General features: G+C 41.6%; 1 long non-coding RNA gene across 1 annotated transcript; it reads right to left on the reverse strand.

The window, feature by feature from the left end:
- Nucleotides 1-392: 392 nt before the first annotated feature.
- Nucleotides 393-6,300, reverse strand: LOC139364436 (uncharacterized). The gene is made up of 3 exons (XR_011626392.1): nucleotides 4,655-6,300; nucleotides 3,861-3,988; nucleotides 393-2,980 (listed from the first exon to the last, which is right to left on the reverse strand). It is a non-coding gene; the product is annotated as an uncharacterized lncRNA (long non-coding RNA).
- Between the last annotated feature and the right edge of the window lie 12,235 nt (nucleotides 6,301-18,535).

Here is an 18,535-nt window from a genome sequence, read left to right on the forward strand (position 1 = left end):
CATGGCCTTAGCCCTGGTTCCCAGACCCAGAGGAGGTCACGGTGCTGAAGAAGTGCTTCAGAGGACCCCCTGGAGGCTGCGCACAGTGAAGCCTAGAAGAGAGCCCTTCCCTCTCAGTTATTTAAAGGTGTCTCTACTCTGCTCGTCTTCTCTCCTTGCTCCCCCACCTCCTTCTACAGCTGGGACATTATTGTCTTACTTTTGCCCTTCAGAAGCAAACTGTCAACCCAGCTCAGGCTGGGGCACAGTGACCTTTTCTTTTTTCTTTCTTTTCTTTTCTTTTTTTTTTTTTTTTTGAGACGGAGTCTGGCTCTGTTGCCCAGGCTGGAGTGCAGTGGTGCGATCTCCGCTCACTGCAAGCTCCGCCTCCCAGGTTCATGCCGTTCTCCTGCCTCAGCCTCCCGAGTAGCTAGGTGGGTATACAGGCGCCCGCCACCATGTCCGGCTAATTTTTTGTATTTTTAGTAGAGACGGGGTTTCACTGTGTTAGCCAAGATAGTCTCGATCTCCTGACCACGTTATCCACCTGCCTCGGCCTCCCAAAGTGCTGGGATTACAGGCATGAGCCACCACACCCGGCCGACTTTTTCTTTAGACAGTTGTTCAAATATTCTGTGATACATGAATTGAGCCACCCTGAAGTCGACCTTGAATCTACTCAATGGTAATGACTTGATTGCTCTTGGACCCGTGGAAATCCTAATCCTCAGCCCCATTTCACACAGTGATGAAATTTTCTTTGCGCAGTTTATTTTCTTTTTTCAAAGGACGGCGTTAGGGAAGCTGTGAGGGGGAGATTACCCCTTTCTGTCTACCTAGCTCAATCAGTCCATTCATAAAGGCCAAATTGGGAGCCCCTCCACACTCAGATCATTACCTCAGTAGGAATTCCCCTTCTGCTGCGTGTGTGTGTGCGTGTGTGTGTGTGTGTGTGTTCTCCAAGTGTAGAATCTGGACTGTCTCTGTGTGAGGGGCTGGGGGTGTTTCAGGACAAATGACATCATGTAGACCCGTAGAAACAGATGTTCAGACTTTCTGTACTTCATGAACTCAGTTTCGTGCCATCTACTGGAATGGAAACTGGCCAGGCCATCCGGAGGGAGCTTCTAAGACGAGTGGGTGGGACCTCACTGCTTTCCTTTCACTGAAACAGGAAGGGCCTGGGCTGGAATATCTTAGCGAGCACATCCAGAAATGGGCATGGAAAACCAATGCTCAACCCACAGACTCCAGCTCCACCGAGCAGATTTGTAAGCGAGATGCTGAAATAATTTTTCCGCTCCACTTCCCCCCTCCCCTGCCCCCAGAAAGGCATGAGATATTTTTAGCAGGAAAAATAAATGCCCCATAAAAATGAACATAAAAATACCATACGAGGGACAGGGCACCCTCCCATAGGTTTCCAAGAGATCCCTGGAGTGACCATTAAATTAAACAGGCTTTGAAGCCAGCATTGGAGGAGTGGATGGGTACAGGCCAGCCCTGGTCTGAAAAGAGCTGGGGAGGGGAATAAAAAGAAGAAACTGGCCAAAAGAATCCTGTGCTTAATGAAGGAGAGTGTGGGACTAGGGAGAAATTCACAAAGCACACCATGTGCCTCTTCTGTGAGCTCATGACCATTTTGCCTGCCAAGTCCAATGACCTTCCCTCCACGCACGTCTCCCTGACCTTTCCGTGGCATCCGATCCATTCCTCCCGCCGTTGGCCTCTGTGGAACTGTCCTTTCTTCATGCTCCTCCTACATTTCTGCCTCAAGCTTAACAGAATAAAACCTGAGGTCCTCATTTTCTTCCCAAACCTGCTTATTTCTTTATTTCCCCCTCAGTGAAAGGCATTTCCAGTTCCTCAGGCCAAAACCTTGAAGTCATCCTTGACTTCTCTCTCTCACACCCCACGTCCAATCTGTCAGCTGATCCTGCTGCTCCTCTCTCCAAATACATCGGGACCTGACCACTTCTCACCCCTCCCCCATTCCCACCTGGTCCAAGCCCTCATCGTCTCTCACCTGGCTTATTGCACGGGCTTCCCGCTTCACCTTCCTGCTCTGCCCTTGTCCCACTTGGACCTTGGATTCTCAACACAGACATCAGACCCATATTGTTAACATGAAAGTCAGAGGGCAATCTCTGCTCAAAGCCTTCGAAAGACTTCCAATCCTACCTAGAGGGGAACCTCAAGTCCTTACAACGGCCTTCAAGGCCTCAAGTGGTCTAGCCCTGTGTTAACTCTGTGTTAGCCCTGTGTTAACTCTGGCCTCTTGTCTTCCCAGCGAGCCCTGTTAAGCTCTGCTACAGCCACCTGGGCTCCATGCTCGTTCTCTCATCTCCAGGCCCTTGGACATGTGATTCTCTCACCCAAAAATGCTTTCCCCACCAGATGTCTTCACAACTCACTCCCTCACTTGCTTCAGGTCTTTACTTGAATGCCACTTTCTTGGTCACTCCATCTAAAACTGCAACCATCTTGAAATTAAAAAAAAAAAAATCCCTTCCTTCATTTCTCACCTTACCACTTATCCCCGTCTAAACTACTATAGAGGAGACTGACCGTCTTGCTCATCTTCTGCCCGCCCTCCACTAGAATGTAAGTTCCATGAAGGCACAAATCCTTGTGTCTTTTGTTTGCTTGTTTGTTTTTGCTGCTGAGTCTTCAGCAGAACCTTTTATTGAATAAATAGAATGAATGAAGGAGTGGATGTATCTGCTAAAATCCACAACCACTCCCAACCTCCCTGCTCTTGATATTGACACTAGTACTTGTCACATCTTCCAGCTCATGGGAGCAGTTCTGGCCCATGCCCCTCCTGTGCCACTAGCCTCTGACCAGACACCGTCTCGTCCGCCATGGATCCTCCTTCTGAGAAACCCGGTGGTGTGATGAGGCAGCTGGGTCTCTGCTCAAGTCACGAAAACCAGGACAAACTTTTCAAAATGCTTCAGAGCAAGTGGCTTCGGTAAACTCCAGACCTCTGGTGCCTCATCTGTAAAGTGGGTTTAATAACACCGACATCCATTAGGTTATTGTGAGAATGACATGGGGTAACCTGTCTATCATGTTTCTCCTGGTGCCTGATAGAATCACCAGTTCCCTTCCCACTGTGTTTGTGCCATTCTAAATGCCTCTGACTCTGATGGCTACCAGATTCTCTTGAGGGTCTCTTCAGTCTTTTCACTGGGCTACCCACCTTGTCCACTGCTGCATAATTTCTCCAGGTTTCTTCTTGGTTCAAAAATCTTTGTGTGGTCAGGTGCAGTGGCTCATGCCTGTGATCCCAGCTCTTTGGGATACCTAAGTAGAAGGATCACTTGAGCCCAGGAGTTTGAGACCAGCGTGGGCAACAAAGCAAGACTTCACCTCTACAAAAAATAATTTTAAAAAATTAGGTGGGCATGGTGGCACCTATCTGTAGTCCCAGCTACTCAAGAGGCTGAGGCAGGAGTATGGCTTGAGCCAAAAGTTGGAGGCTATGATTACTCCAATGCACTCTGGCCTGATGACAGAGCAAAACCCATCTCAAAAACAAGCAAAACCCCAAAATCTTTGCATTCCTTCCAAAGGATGAACAATTACATTTAACCCAGCCACCTGGGGTCAAATATGATCAAGCCAAACACATTTCATGTGTTTTGCTCAAGCAAGCTGATTTCTTCCAGGAGCTGCCCAGTAAATGCTTCAGTGAAGCCCACCATGATGTGTGTGGGGTCAGTTCATCAGCTGAGCTGTTTGAACCGCTTACAGACTTCCAAGCCCTACATGTTCTTCCTTGTCTCTGAGTCATTGTAAAAGCTGCCCCCGAACCTAGAATACCCTTTGACTCTTTCCTCTCCCCCTCTTTACCCACTAACTAGCACTGCACTCACCAGATTCCCAGCCACTCGTGGGACTGAAGCAAGAGGATCACTTGAGGCCAGGAGTTTGAGGCTACAGTGAGCCATGATCACGCCTGTGAATAGTCACTGCACTCCAGCCTGGGCAATACAATGAGATCCTGTCTCTTACAAAAAAGCAAAACATAAAAAATAACACCACACCTTTCAGCAGCCTTCAGGCAGACCCTCCTTTCAAAAGCCCACTGTGCCTCCTCCCCGAGGTGAGCTTCGCTGCCTCTCTGCTGTGCTCCCACCACATCCGTGCTTACTCCAAAGAGGCACGTACTATATTGAATTGCATTTGCCTGTTTAGTCACCTACCTCTTCAACCCAGGCTCTGAGCCCTGGTGGGCAGGGCCCATGCCCTATTCATCTGAGTGAACTGGTGCCAAATACAATATTTGGTACATGGTAGGTGTGGAATAAAGACTTTCTGAATGAATGAGCAGGTGAGTAAGTGAGGAATGGGTGATTCAATGACTAAATGAAGAAATGCAACACTCCACCAGCCCAAGTGAAGGTTTATGAGGTCATGAAAAGACTGGAAAAAGCATGCCTGTTAGGAACAGACCCAGAACAGCAACCCCCCCCCCCCACCCCGCCCCTAACTCCTTGCCTTCTGTCCTGGTCCTCTCCTCTCCGCCCTGCACACACTTGTTTTCCATGAGCCACCTCACCTATCCCGGAGGCTTCTGTTCCCCTCTGAGAGTCACTAATTGCCAAAGCAATGGTCCCAAATTCTGTGCCAAACTTAAGGCAAACTTTTCAAAAAATTTGTTTCTTGCCTGTGCCTTTTCCATTTGAATTTTTACAGCTACCACTTCCTCCACGAAATGACTTGTCTTCTGGATTGGAGGTGTGTCTGCATTTCAGGAACAAGCAACGTTTCTCTGTGGCTGCAGGTTGTACTCTGAACCTCCACCATCGGAAAGGCAACTCCTGCTACGTCCTCTTCAGAAAGGATTTGAGCAGGTTTGGTGAAGGTAAATGCATTCCTATTGCCATGGAGACGTGGTATTTCTCAGTGACAGAGAACAGAGAAGCAAAGTTAACTTGCATCGCAATATAGTAGAAAAAGTAAAAACTCAGAGCCTGGATGTGTAGGGCAGGCATGGGGAACTTCTGGCTTCCAGCTCTTGGCTCAATTTTCTTCCAGCCTTTGGCAAACATGACAAACCATGGCTACATTAACAAAGAATGATACTTATCAGGCAGATACCAGCCTGTGCTGGAAAGGCCCCACAGCCAGTTGGAAGGCAGTGGCTGGTGACACATTTTACAAGCACGTTCTCATTGTTCTACTCTATTTCAGAATTCATTTGGGCTCCCTACGTTTCAAGTTAACTGTCTTTTTGAAATGCCTGTAGATTCTCCAGAGCCTGTGCTAAGTTTTAAGGCCTTTTCTTTTCTTTTCTTTTTTTTTGCCTTTTGCCCTTGTTTTATATTGTTGACCAAAGCCATAAAGTCATAAGCTGTGAAAGATGGAAAGACCTTTAGAGATTATCTGATCTAACCCCCTCATTTTACAGGCTAAGAAGCTGTCAGAAGTGACTTTAACTTTGAATTTTACGAGGTCTATTTGTGTTGACAACATAATTGATTGCTCTGCTTCTGAGACTGAGGATTTGCAAGGGGAAATATTTTTAAAAAGTCAGTGCTCTTCCTGATGGGTGGGAAAGTAGGGTAAAAGCTTTTGTTTCCATAACTGTTTCTGTGTCACACACTCCACCAGATAGAATGCAAGACCTCTCTACCTGGTTTAAATCTACCACTGTCAGAATAACCACAGGAGGAATGCCTGTAGACTGTTGCTACTCCCCTTAGGAAAGTATCCAATGATCAGAGGTCACTTCCCCACTTGAGGGTGTTCAGACTGACAGAAAAGACTAAAGACCTCCCAAACAATGACATATCCAAGCAGTCAACAGTACCCACTGTTCCCAAAGAGAGTTTCTCTTGGGGACTCCGGCCAGTTGGACTTCTTAATAAATCAGCTCCTGCACACAACAACTATGCATATCTCTGCCTCTGTTGAGCAGGCACTGCGTGTGGCCGAAGCAGGCTCCATGACAATGAGGCATAGACTGGTCTAGCAGCTGTAGATGCCTTAGGCTGTTGTGTATGAAGCTGGAAGGCTGATCCCTAGAATCACTCTGGAAAAGGCACAAAGTTCAGAGCTAGAAAAGCAAAATCGAAACCCGTTTGCAGATCCAATGGATAAGATCAGGCACGGCAAAGAGGTTTCACATCAACTCTGATTGGTGGTACCTGTCTGGGGTATGGTACTGAGAAGGGTTGTGAAGCCGTGAGTCAGAGGAAAGGCACAGAGCTATGGATTAGGAATGCCTGCATTAGGGCTAAGCGGGGGAGAGCAGCAAGTGTACTATGTACTTTTCTTTTTTTTTTTTAAATATCATTTTATTTTAGCCAAGAATTACCTGTATAAAGTCAAAAAGTGCTTCCAATGATGCAACACAGCAGTCCTTTTCAGGTAATCTTACCAACAGGCTCCCTTTTCTCATGGAAGAGCCATGTTAACAATAAACTTCAGCTAGAGGGTGCTGTGGAAATGGTAAAATATGGAGATTATTCTGTGAAAAATTATGGGTGATTTGAGAGTAAAAGCAAGAAGCTATTGGCACGAGGCAGAATATACAGAAAATAAAACATAAACTCACTTTTGTACTCAATCCAGGATGGCATGGATTGACAAGGGTGTATGGTTGAATGGTCAACACTCTTCACCTGCCAGTGCAGAGCCCTAAAATGAACATTTAACCACCATCAAGGGTGAGAGGCAGCTCTTTGATGCTGGTGGTCGGGAGGGCGGTGGTGGTGTCAGTCTCTTTAACCAGGGCAGTGAGGGTTGGCTGAAGTATCTCGCCACCGGAAATTCTATTGTCTCAGCTCAGTTGAGGAAACCAGTAGCCTTAAATGGGGCATAAAACGGATGGACCAGGCAGCAGGTGGGGCCATCACACAGAGCAGGACTGGGATGTTCCTATCAAGGCGAAAGGAGGCCCTCCCTGTCCACTCACTGATGGTAGAGCCAGTCCAGAAGCACAAGCCCAGAAGCAACCTGGGTGTCTACATAGAGGAATGATTCTTGTCACTCCCAAGACTGTTATAGATCCCGTTCCCCGATATTCTTCCCATGTGTGTGGGACACAGAGGAGGCTGGGAAGGGTGGCACAAGTACTTTTTCTGTATCTATTCCAATCATTTAATGTTTCTTTTCTAGTTCTTACCATGGTGAGTTACACTGATTGATCTTTCAAATGTTAGGCCAACTTTACATTCCTGGGATGAAATCTACTTGGTCATGACCTATTATCTTCTTATGTATCATTGGATTTGATTCACTAAAATACTGCTAAGAAGTTTTGTGTCTATGCTTGTTGTAAGAAAATAGCCCATTGCATGGCAAGAGTGGTGCCATCTTGAATTGAAACTGCCATGATGACTGCTGTTTGACTCTTGCATGCCAAGGTGGTCTGCAGCAAGGTCTTTAAACAATGCCCATAGCTTAGATAACCCCTCATAAAGATGCTTATCTAACCTCCCCAGTGGTCTTGAGTTTCACAAGAAACACAGATATGACTAGCTACCACATATTTTACCAAAAGAATTTGTTATATAACAGATATTTTCTAAAAGGTGAGTGCAGGGATCCACAGCCTAATGGCCACCCAAGACATCACTCCTGTTCATAAGTTCCTATTAAATGTTTCTTTTTAAGAAACTGGATTTTTCAGCCTTTCTATTTAGCCTCTCAGCTCCCTCAGCCTTTGGGGGCAGGTTTACATATACCTGCTCACTGTGGAACATTTGTCTTGGTCTGTTTTGTGTTGCTATAACAGAATATCATAGACTGGATATTTATAAAGAAAAGAGACTTATTTTGCTCACAGTTCTGGAGGCTAGGAAGTTCTATAGCATACTACCTACATCTGGTGAGGGCCTTCTTGCTGCATCATAACTTGGCAGAAGGGCAAGAGAGCATGTGAGACAGAGATGCACCAGGTGCTGGACCCACTTTTATATCTGCCCACTCTTGTGACAACTGACCCATAATAACTACATCAATCCATTCATGAGGGCTTCACCCTCATGATCCAATCCCCACTTAATAAACCCCACCTCCCAACACTGTTGCATTGGGGATTAAGCTTCTAACACATGAACTTTTGGGGGATACATTCAGACTGACACAATGTTCATGAGAGATTCTGGACTGAAATTTTCTTTCTTATAATGTATTTGGTATTGGTATTAGACTAGCATTGAACTTAAAGCATGAGTTAGGAAGTATTTCCTCCTCTTTAATTTTCTGGAAGAGTTTGTGTAGAATTAATATTATTTCTTTCTGAAATATTTGATAGGATTTACTAGTGATGCCATCTGAGCCTGGAGTTTTCTTTCTGGGAAGGAATTATTTTTTTTTTATTTTTATTTTTTTAATATACAGTCTTGCTCTGTCACCCAGGCTGGAGTATAGTGGTGCAATCATGGCTTACTGAAGCCTTGACCTCCTGGGCTCAAGTGATCCTCTCACCTCAGCCCTCCCAGTAGCTGGGATTACAGGCACACTCCACCATGCCTGGCTAATTTTTTACTTTTCTTTTTGTAGAGACAGGGTCTTGCTATGTTGTTTAGGTTGGTCTGGAACTCCTGGACTCAAGCAGTCCTCTCACATTGGCCTCCCAAAGTGCTGGGATTACAGGCATGAGCCACCATACTCAATCTCTTTGTGGGAAGGGTTCTAAGTAAAAATTCAGTTTCTTTAATAGCTATAGGGCTACCTGGATTATATATTTCTTCCTGAATGGGCTTTAGTAGTATCTTTCAAGCAATTGGTATATTTTATCTAGGTTGCTAAATTTATATGTGTATAATTATTTATACTATTCCCTTATCCTTTTAATGTCTGTAGAAACTATGTCACCTCCTATTTCTTGATATTGGTAAATTATGTTTTATCTCCTTTTGTTTTAATCAATCTGACTAGCGATTTATCAATTTTACTAATTTTTAAAACAATTAGTGTTTGGTTTCATTGGTTTTCTCTCTGGTTTTGAGATTTAACTTGCTCTTCTTTTTCTGCTTTCTTAAGGTGGAAGCAGAGGTTATTAATTTGAGACTGTTCTACATATCCCTTCTCAGCACTATTTTATCAGCATCTTTTAATATTTGGTATAATATGTGTAATTTCAAAATGCATTCTAATTTTATGTATGTTACTTTCCAGATATTTGGGGATTTTCCAGATATCTTTATCCCATTGTTTTTTGTTGTTGTTGCTTTGTTTGAGACAGGTCTCACTCTCTTGCCCAAGCTGGAGTGCAGTGGCGCAATTTCAGCTCACTGCAACCTTGACCTCCTGAGCTCAAGAGATCCTGCCACCTCAACCTCCTGAGTAGCTACGACCACAGGGTGGGCAACACCATGCCCAGCTAATTTGTGTATGCTTTGTAGACATGGAGTTTTGTCACGTTGTCCAGGCTGGTCTCAAACTCCTGGGCTTAAGTGATCCAACTGCCTTGGCCTCCCAAAGTGCTAGGATTACAGGCGTGAGCTACCATGCTCAGTTATCTTATTGTGTGTGTGTGTGTGTGTGTGGTTTTTAAATTTAATTTCATTAAAGTCAGAAAACATACTTTGAGTTGAATTGTTTTCAATTTATGAAGGCTTGTTTTATATCACAGAATATTGTCTACCTTAATACATATTTCCTATGCACCTGAAAAGAATGTGTATTATGTTGTTGTTGAGTGGACTACTCTATGAATATAAACATAAATATAGTTTGGTTTATGATATCTATTTTATTTTTCATCTTCTGTGTCCTTACTGATTTTCTACTTGTGCTATCAATTACTGAAAGAAGATTCTGAAATCTCTGACTTTAATTGTAAATTTGTCTATTTCTTCTTTCATGTTCAACCAGTTTTTACTTCATATATTTTGATCTTCTGTTACTTGGTGCAAAAAAATTGAGAATTGTTATGTCCTTTGAGACATAAATGACCCCTTTATCATTTTAAATGACCCTCTTTATCTCTGCTAATATTATTTGTCCTGAAATCTACTTTGTCTGGTATTAGTATAGATACTCCAACTTTGTTTCGATCAGAATTATTTTGATGTATTGTTTTCATTCTTTCACTCTTGATTTATTATATCTTTACATTTAAAGCAGATTGTTTGTACGCAGGATATAGGTAGATGTTGTTTTATTATCCAGTCTTACCATCTCTGCCTTTTAATTTGGCATTTATACCATTTACCTTTAATGCAATTGGCTATATGTTTATACTTTACTGTTTGATTTCTACTTATTCAATCTATTATATGTAAAGCTTTTTCTATTTTATTGACTTCTTTTGAATTAATTAAATATTTTATAAATCTTTTTTTCCTCCTTTGGGGGACTACTAGTTATGACACTGTTTCATATTTAATAGTTGTCTTAGGGTTAATTTCAAAAAGCTCTAATTACCATAATCTACATTTAAATAATTTAATATATGTATATACACATATATACACTAAAATGTGTGTGTGTGTGTGTGTGCATGTATTTCTTGAAGAGTTTCACTCTATGCTTATATATCTTAGTATTAAACAAAGACTGGAGCTGTTTTTCTACGTAATTCTCTCTTCTCTGAAATTCTGCTTTACAGCTTCTAGCTACCTTAGACTCTTTGAACTCAAATCTCTGCTCCTCAATGCAGAGAGACCACTGTGTTTTGCTTGGGATTATCCTAGTCACTCTGCTTTACAGAATGTACCTTGGGGTAGAAAGGCACAGAGAATATTGGACTTACCTCATTTGCTTCCTTTCTTTCTTGCATTACAGTCCTAATCTCCTTATTGTCCAATATTTTAATACAGTTATTCCACATGTTTTTCCAGTTATTCTCATTAAGGCAAGAGAGTAAATCTGGTTCCATGACATATTTTTAACACTCTATTGAATTCCTTGAATTAATAAGGGGGATTTTTCAATTCATTTTTATAACTGAACATGACTTATATATGTAGAGGAGCACATTTTACTTTTGAATATAAATACATACATATGTGTATATAAGTATATGATACGTGTATGTGTGTGTGTGTTCTTATCCAGTTGTAGATTAGAAAATTCTTAAAATGCTATAATGAGCTGGGAAGTTTTTTCTCTTTTTCCATTTTCTTGAATAAGATTAGGAAATGTTTCTCAACCTTTTTTTTTTTTTTTCCATTATACTCCCTCCCTCCCCCAGGGCCTTTTTAGGTGTATTTTTTTTCTAATCTTCCACCATAAATTTTTTTTTTTTTTTTTGAGATGGAGTCTCGCTCTGTCGCCCAGGCTGGAGTGCAGGGACCAGATCTCAGCTCACTGCAACCTCTGCCTCCCGGGTTTACACCATTCTCCTGCCTCAGCCTCCCGAGTAGCTGGGACTACAGGCACCCGCCACCTCGCCCGGCTGGTTTTTTGTATTTTTTTAGTAGAGACGGGGTTTCACCGTGTTCGCCAGGATGGTCTCGATCTCCTGACCTCGTGATCCACCCGTCTCGGCCTCCCAAAGTGCTGGGATTACAGGCTTGAGCCACCGTGCCCGGCTCCACCATAAAATTTAATACCACATACTGTATCTGTGTACCATGACCCTTTACAGGGCAGAGACTATTTTAATATGTAAGATTTTTTTTTTTTTTTTTACCTCCTCCTCTAAAACTAATTGATTTTAATCCCAATGAGTTTGTAAAGCTTTCACCTAGAAAACTTGCAAATGGAAAACCTTCTGGATTACAGGTTTTGGGAACAGGAGAGCTTTGATTACCATTTCACTTTTTGAATGCTTGCTGTTCTAGTTGATGTTTATATTTCTTCTTGGGCCAATTGGGAATTTAATTTTGATCCCAGAAATACAGAGCTGGTACATACTAGTATGGCATCCTTTCTGGTGGATCAAGTGTCCATCTTGATGAGTCAGTGCCTAAGATTTACGTGTTGTCGAGTAATTTAAATACTTGTAGAACAAAATCTACCTAATCTAAGATTTAAAAGATATGAAAATATAGTTATTCACAATATTTTATTTTTAAAAAATTTCTTATGCATCTGCTATTATTTCCCCATTTATAATTCTGTTTTGTTTATTTATATCATCTTTCCTTCATCTTGAAGAGTCTTTCCAGAAGACCATCTTGTTTGTTTATTTATTTATTTATTTATTTTGAGACGGAGTCTTGCTCTGTCACCCAGGCTGGAGTGCAGTGGCACATCTCGGCTCACTGCAAGGTCTGCCTCCCGGGTTCACGCCATTCTCCTGCCTCAGCCTCCCAAGTAGCTGGGACTACAGGCGCCCGCCACCACGCCCGGCTAATTTTTTGTATTTTCAGTAGAGACAGGGTTTCACCGTGTTAGCCAGGATGGTCTCGAACTCCTGACCTTGTGATCCCGCCTTGGTCTCCCAAAGTGCTGGGATTACAGGCATGAGCCACCGCACCCGGCCTTGTTTATCTTTTTAAAGAAGCAACTTTTAATTTTGTTACTTTGTCCTCGGTAAGGTTTTCCTTTTAATAAAAACCAGCCCCAAAATAATTTCTTTTCTAACAAAAAGCAGCCAGAAAAATCAAGCTGCAAGCATAGATAAACAAGCTGCAAGCTTGTATAGGTAAGTGCCAGCAGCTGTGCCAATAGAAAGAATACCTGGAAGCCAAGTGTATTCAACATGGAGGTTTCCTCTTCCCTTTGTCTCCGCGTGTTCAGATAACATGGCGCTGGCCAGGTAAAGACTTCATTTGCATAATAAAAAGTTAGGGTGGGTTGGCCAGCTCGGCACAGCCTATGTAAATGACCCACCTGGTCCAACCAATCCACTACGCCCTATGTAAATCAGACACTGCCTCCTCAAGTTCGTCTGTAAAACCAACCGCATCTCACCCTAAACCCAGAAACCCGCTCGGGCCTTCCTCTGCAAAAGGAAACTCTCTCTCCTTTCTTTCACCTATTAAACTTCTGCTTTTAAACTCACACCTTGTGTGTCCGCATCTTCGATTTCCTTAGTGCAAGACAACGAACCTTGGGTATTTCCCCAAACGACGCCACTTCAGTATTACTGTTTTTCATGTTCTTTACTTTGGTTCCTGCCCTTAATATTTCCTTATTTCTAATATCTTTAGTTTGTTCTGATTTTTCTTCTTCTTCTTGAATTAAACATTTGGCTCTTTAGTTTTCAATCTTTATTCATTCGTGATAAATTTATTTAGATTTATAAATTTCCCTCTATTACTTTACCTATGTTCATATATTTTGGATTAAATGCCTTCAGTTTATTCTGTTTAATATTTTGTGAGCTTCTTTTTAATCTATTGATTATTTAGTTTTATGCTATTTAATATCCAGAGTTATGGGATTTTTAAAAAGTTATTACCAAGAACTGTGAAGAGTATTAAATTTTATCTTACTCGCAAGTTAACAAACCAGCCAGTCACAGTTTCAAAAATGCTGGCAGAAGACATAAGACTCCTGGATCAGAGACAAATAATTTAATTACTTCATTTTCTCATTAGTTCCCCTTGCTTCACAAGCCCCACAAGAGTGATACATACATGGGTCCAGGAGGATGCTGGAGGTGGGATTAAGTAACAGCTGAGGAACCCTGAGTTTAGGAAACTCCAATAAGGAGGCTATGAGCCAACCCACCCGACTGCTGCCCCAGTGGGAGATATTATCTTCATTTTACTGGACAGCAAACAAACCTGCCCTCTGCCATGAAGGGAGATACTATCTTTATTTTCCAAGGCTGTTTGCTATATAAACATCTTTGAAAATACAGTCCAGAACAAAAGTTAACAATGCCTCTGCTCAAAAGATATGCAGAAACATGAGAAATCCATGCAGCATTCTCTCCCAACTATTATTCTTTTGTAATTTATTTCTAACAAAATTGCACTGTGGTCAGGGAACACAGTCTGTGCAATATAGATCTTTAGAACTATTTATGCAGAAGGGTGGGGAAAGTTTCCATGAGTTTGAGCACCACACACCACACAACCTGCAGACCAACTTCATTCCCAGTATCCACACCAGGCATCTCCTCTTTCAGGGAATCTTCCTTAAATATTAGGTTGCAATCCATTTTGTTGAGGGCCTGGAGAGAAGGGGAATGAGGAAATAAATGCCTTAGGGCAACTAGTCATCATAACATGTATTCTCACCAGATTCTCAACCTGGCAGGATCTTGAGGTTGCAATGATATTCTCCCCACCTCCCCAACCTTTCTGTCCCACCTTCCAACACACACACACACACACACACACACACACGCACGCACGCACGCACACCCCTGGCATCTGGGCTGCTCTTGCTAATTTCTGTTCTACGGAAGTGATGAGGCCAGAAAAGTGATCCTGCAAAGCAATGTAGGGGACAGGTAAGAGCAAAATTTATCCTCCATAGCTGCACCTACTGCCCCACCGTGTTCCAATCCCAGACTGCTATGAGCTTCTAAACCAGCTCACAACTGTCTTTGGTCTCCTCTGGCCTTCTCAGAGTTTTTATGTTAATTCCTCAGACCATGGCTTCTTTCCCACTTTCAGTTTCTCAACCCTGGCTGCATATTAGAAGGACTTGAAAGGTATTTTTAAAATGCCATTGTCCAGATTCTGCTTCTGGAGATTATCATACAATTGGTCCAAGGAGGGATCCAGATTAGCAATAGATTTCAAACCTTCTTGGGTGATTCTAATGGGCAACAAAGGTTTCAATCGTTGTCTGTAATTTCTACTGGGTCAGTTTTGGGAAAGGGACCTCACAGCCCAGGTTTCTTAATTTTCTTGTTCAGGAACTAAAAACCTGTATTTTGTTTAATGCTGAAATTATTGAACTCATATACCTAATAAATACAAATTTTAAAAAGAAGTTATCTTGATGATTTAAGATGACTATAATTTGATTACATTATCTTAAATCATTTAAAACGCAATTATAAATTCACTATGATTTTTCCCCAACACTTCAAATATTATAAAACATTCACAAATGCAATGACTACACAGCTTATTATTAATATTACACTTACACTTGAACCTATTCTAAAGTCTCAGAACAATGGACTTATTCATTTCTTTGATAATTTATGTGCTTGTTTTATACCTTCCTGGGGGATATTAGTATACTTATTTTAATATCTTCCTAGGGTTTCAGTAATATATTTTTATTTCTTCCCAGGGGTGGAGTAATATTACTAGACCCAAAAGAAAAAGTATACGTGCTTGGCCCAGCCAAGGCTGCAGGATCTGGATTACTGGCTGATCCATTTTTGGTCTGGCCTCAGGACTCATCATCAGGCTGAGTTAACTCCTGGTGTTACTACAATACAATTTTTAAAGTCACACCTTCACTTAGGTTTTATTTTTTTACAACCTGGTGTCTTTCAGGAAATGATGTACTTTTAAAATCTCACTTGGCCCAAGTTACAAAATCTTGCAAGGCCCTATCAGTATGATATATTGACTTGGTCTGCTACCTTTTTAAAGAATTACATATTCCTTACTGATGTTTTATTAAAATGAGCAGGGCCATCTAGTGGTTTCATTTCCTGTGAGATGAGACATTGTGTGTGCGTAATATACTCTTTCTCTTTGGGACATGTGACTAATTCCTCTGTTTGGAAGACCCTTGCTATGGACAAAATGTTTGTGTTCCCCCCAAATGTATATGCTGAGATTCTAACCCCAATATGATGAGATTAGGAGGTAGGGGCCTTTGGGGTGATTAAATTATAACTGTTCTCATGAATGGGATTAGTGCCCAGGTAAAAGCAAACCCAGAGGTTTATTCATCCCCAGCACCATGTGAGGACACAGCAAGAAGGTGCCATCTATGAGAAACAGGCCCTCATCAGACACTAAATCTGCTTGCACCTTGATCTTTGTCTTCCCAGCCTCTGGAACTTTGAGAAATCGGTATCTGTTGTTTATAAGCCACCCAATCTATGGCATTTTGTTATAGCAGCCCAAATGCACTAAGACAACCCTGTTGGATCTTTCTTCTACTTGGTAATTTTGTGTGATCATTTATCTTGATTAAATATGGAATTTTTTGTTGCTTAAATTATCATATGTTAATCCCAGTACCAACGAATTCAGTCCTCCCTCTTCTTGAAGGAGGTTACTTAGTTCCATAATTTTATTTTTTCCTCAGAAATAAATATGTGCATATATATCTTTTATAAGAAAGTAATTCAATAGGAGAAATAAAATCGCCATATATAAACAATGTTCACTTGTTAAAATCCATTAACAAAAAAAACATTCATAATTGGTTACCTATTTTTTATTACAACCATATTTTTGTACTAATTATGTCAATTGTTGAGTATAATTATGAATCTGTGGACTTTTATAGACTTAACATGTTCCAAGTAACCATAATAATAATATTTCACGCTAAAATTATCACAGCTTAGTCCATGGAAACCCTGAATTGGATCTTTGGCTTTTTGATATTGTCCCTAACATTTTAAAAATAAGATTTTTACTTTCTGGAAATAACAGGATATTCTAGGCTCATTCTGATTTTTTTTAATTTCTCTGAACAAAGAGTCATCTGTCCTCTGTAGAGTTCTGGTTTCTGTTACTTGACAATAGTATTAGAATGGTGGTTATGGGTGGATGCATAAAAAAGGAGACAGGCAAAAGTCCTGCCAAAGCTGTTGACCTACTTGCACTTGAAAATGGGACTTTAAAAAATAAATCATGGTTTCCAAAGATTTTTCAAATTTAAAGATGTATGTATTAGTCCATTCTCACACCGCTATAAAGAACTGCCCAAGACTGGGTAATTTATAAAGAGAAGAGGTTTAATTGACTCATAGTTCCATGTGGCTGGGGAAGCCCCAGGAAACTTATAATCATGGTGGAAGGGGAAGAGGCACTTCTTACATGGCAGCAAGTGAGAGAGAGAGTGAAGGAGGAACTGCTGGACACTTATAAAACCGTCTGATCTCGTGAGAACTCACTCACTATCACAAGAACAGCATGGGGTGTCGACACCGCCCATGATCCAATCACCTCTCACCCAGTCTCTCGCTCGACATGTGGGTATTATGGGGATTGCAATTCAAGATTTGGGTGGGGACACAAAGCCATATCAATGTTATGTTGCTGAACTCTACTTTCCTTACAGTAAATGGTATTATCTGATACTAAGACTTTCTCCCCAGTAATAGCAGCCAGGTTAATAAACATATATGCCCCTAACACAGTACTATCTCTGCTTTGAGGGCTGCAGGATAGCATGAGATAAGCTGGATATAGCATGCTCCTCTTTTCTCCTTGTCATAGGGCCTTAGCTGTTCCTTGTCAGAATAGCTTACATGCCTTGCCACATAATACCACTGGAAATAACTTTGTAGAGATTGAGATTAATAGAGGCATTTTTTTTTTAACGGCCATGAAGGTCTTGGAAGATGAGGACACAAAGAAAGACTGAATCTGCAGACATTCAGACACAAAGGGACAAAACGATGACATCCAGAGAATAATGGAATGAGAGGGAGGGAGTTGTGTTTTCATGATGAGAAATGTGTGGGAGAGTAAGCACTGAGGGGATGGAAGAGAAGATAGCAAGAGGGCTACAGAGAGATTTGGGACAAAAAACAAAGGGCGAGATGACAGATTTGGAGAAAATGATTGATGTTGAGAGAGGATTTGCAGCAAGATATGAGAAGATATGAAAAAACAATGTTGGGAGACTAAAGGAAGAAAAGTGGACAGAAAGAAGAAAAAAAAAGAGAGTGAGATGCTTACATAGTTTCTGTTTGGGACAATAAATACAAGCTGTAAATTCACTGACTGAAACAACCAGCTAGATTTGAATGGTTTTAGCTGAACTCAAATCCATTATGTAGGATATAGACTAATTAAGGTCTGAGCTCTGTGGGATTAGGGACATATTTCCATTTTCTCTTTTGCTTGGCTCTGCTGGGTATCAATCATCAGGCTCATGTTTGGCTGCAGCATCTTCAAGTCCATCTCATTGGTCATTGTAGAGTAACAGGCTATGTAAGTTCAGCTACTACACCTCACTTCCCACCAACCATGGTGCCGATGACCTCTGCATTCTTACATTCCATGCTGGGATTAGCTGAAAGTCAAAGGTCTTGCTTGCCACACACATGGTTGATGAGTGCTATCATGTTACCATCTCCATCACTGTCAGCAGTCTATTCCACAGGGTGGAAGTCAGAAACAGGAATCTTACTAATACTTAAAGCCTTCAGTCTGCATCACAGTCTTATGAAATGCTTGGCTACTGGCCACCTTCTCTTCCCATACAGCAATTCATGTTCAGCTGGACACATGAGTAGTGATTAACATAGAAGTGTTGGAAGAATGACTTCCCAAATCTGCTACTCCAATGTTGGCTTGGGAAGAACGGCATAGGCCTTGTACATTTAAAAATGTGTAAAGGTAGCATTTTCAAAGCTGATTGCAAAATTTCTTTGGATTTTTCTTCTGGTTCTCTTGTTGCAAATTGTTAATTTTGTTAATTGAGACTTGTATCACTGGGGCCCCACCCAAAGTGAGACTTGTATCACTTTCTCATGGTGGTGAGTCTAATGTGGACTCCGTTCCAGATTTCAGGGAGAGGAAAAAGGGGTAATGGG

Source organism: Macaca nemestrina, chromosome 7, assembly GCF_043159975.1.
Source record: "Macaca nemestrina isolate mMacNem1 chromosome 7, mMacNem.hap1, whole genome shotgun sequence".
Lineage (NCBI taxonomy): Eukaryota > Metazoa > Chordata > Mammalia > Primates > Cercopithecidae > Macaca > Macaca nemestrina.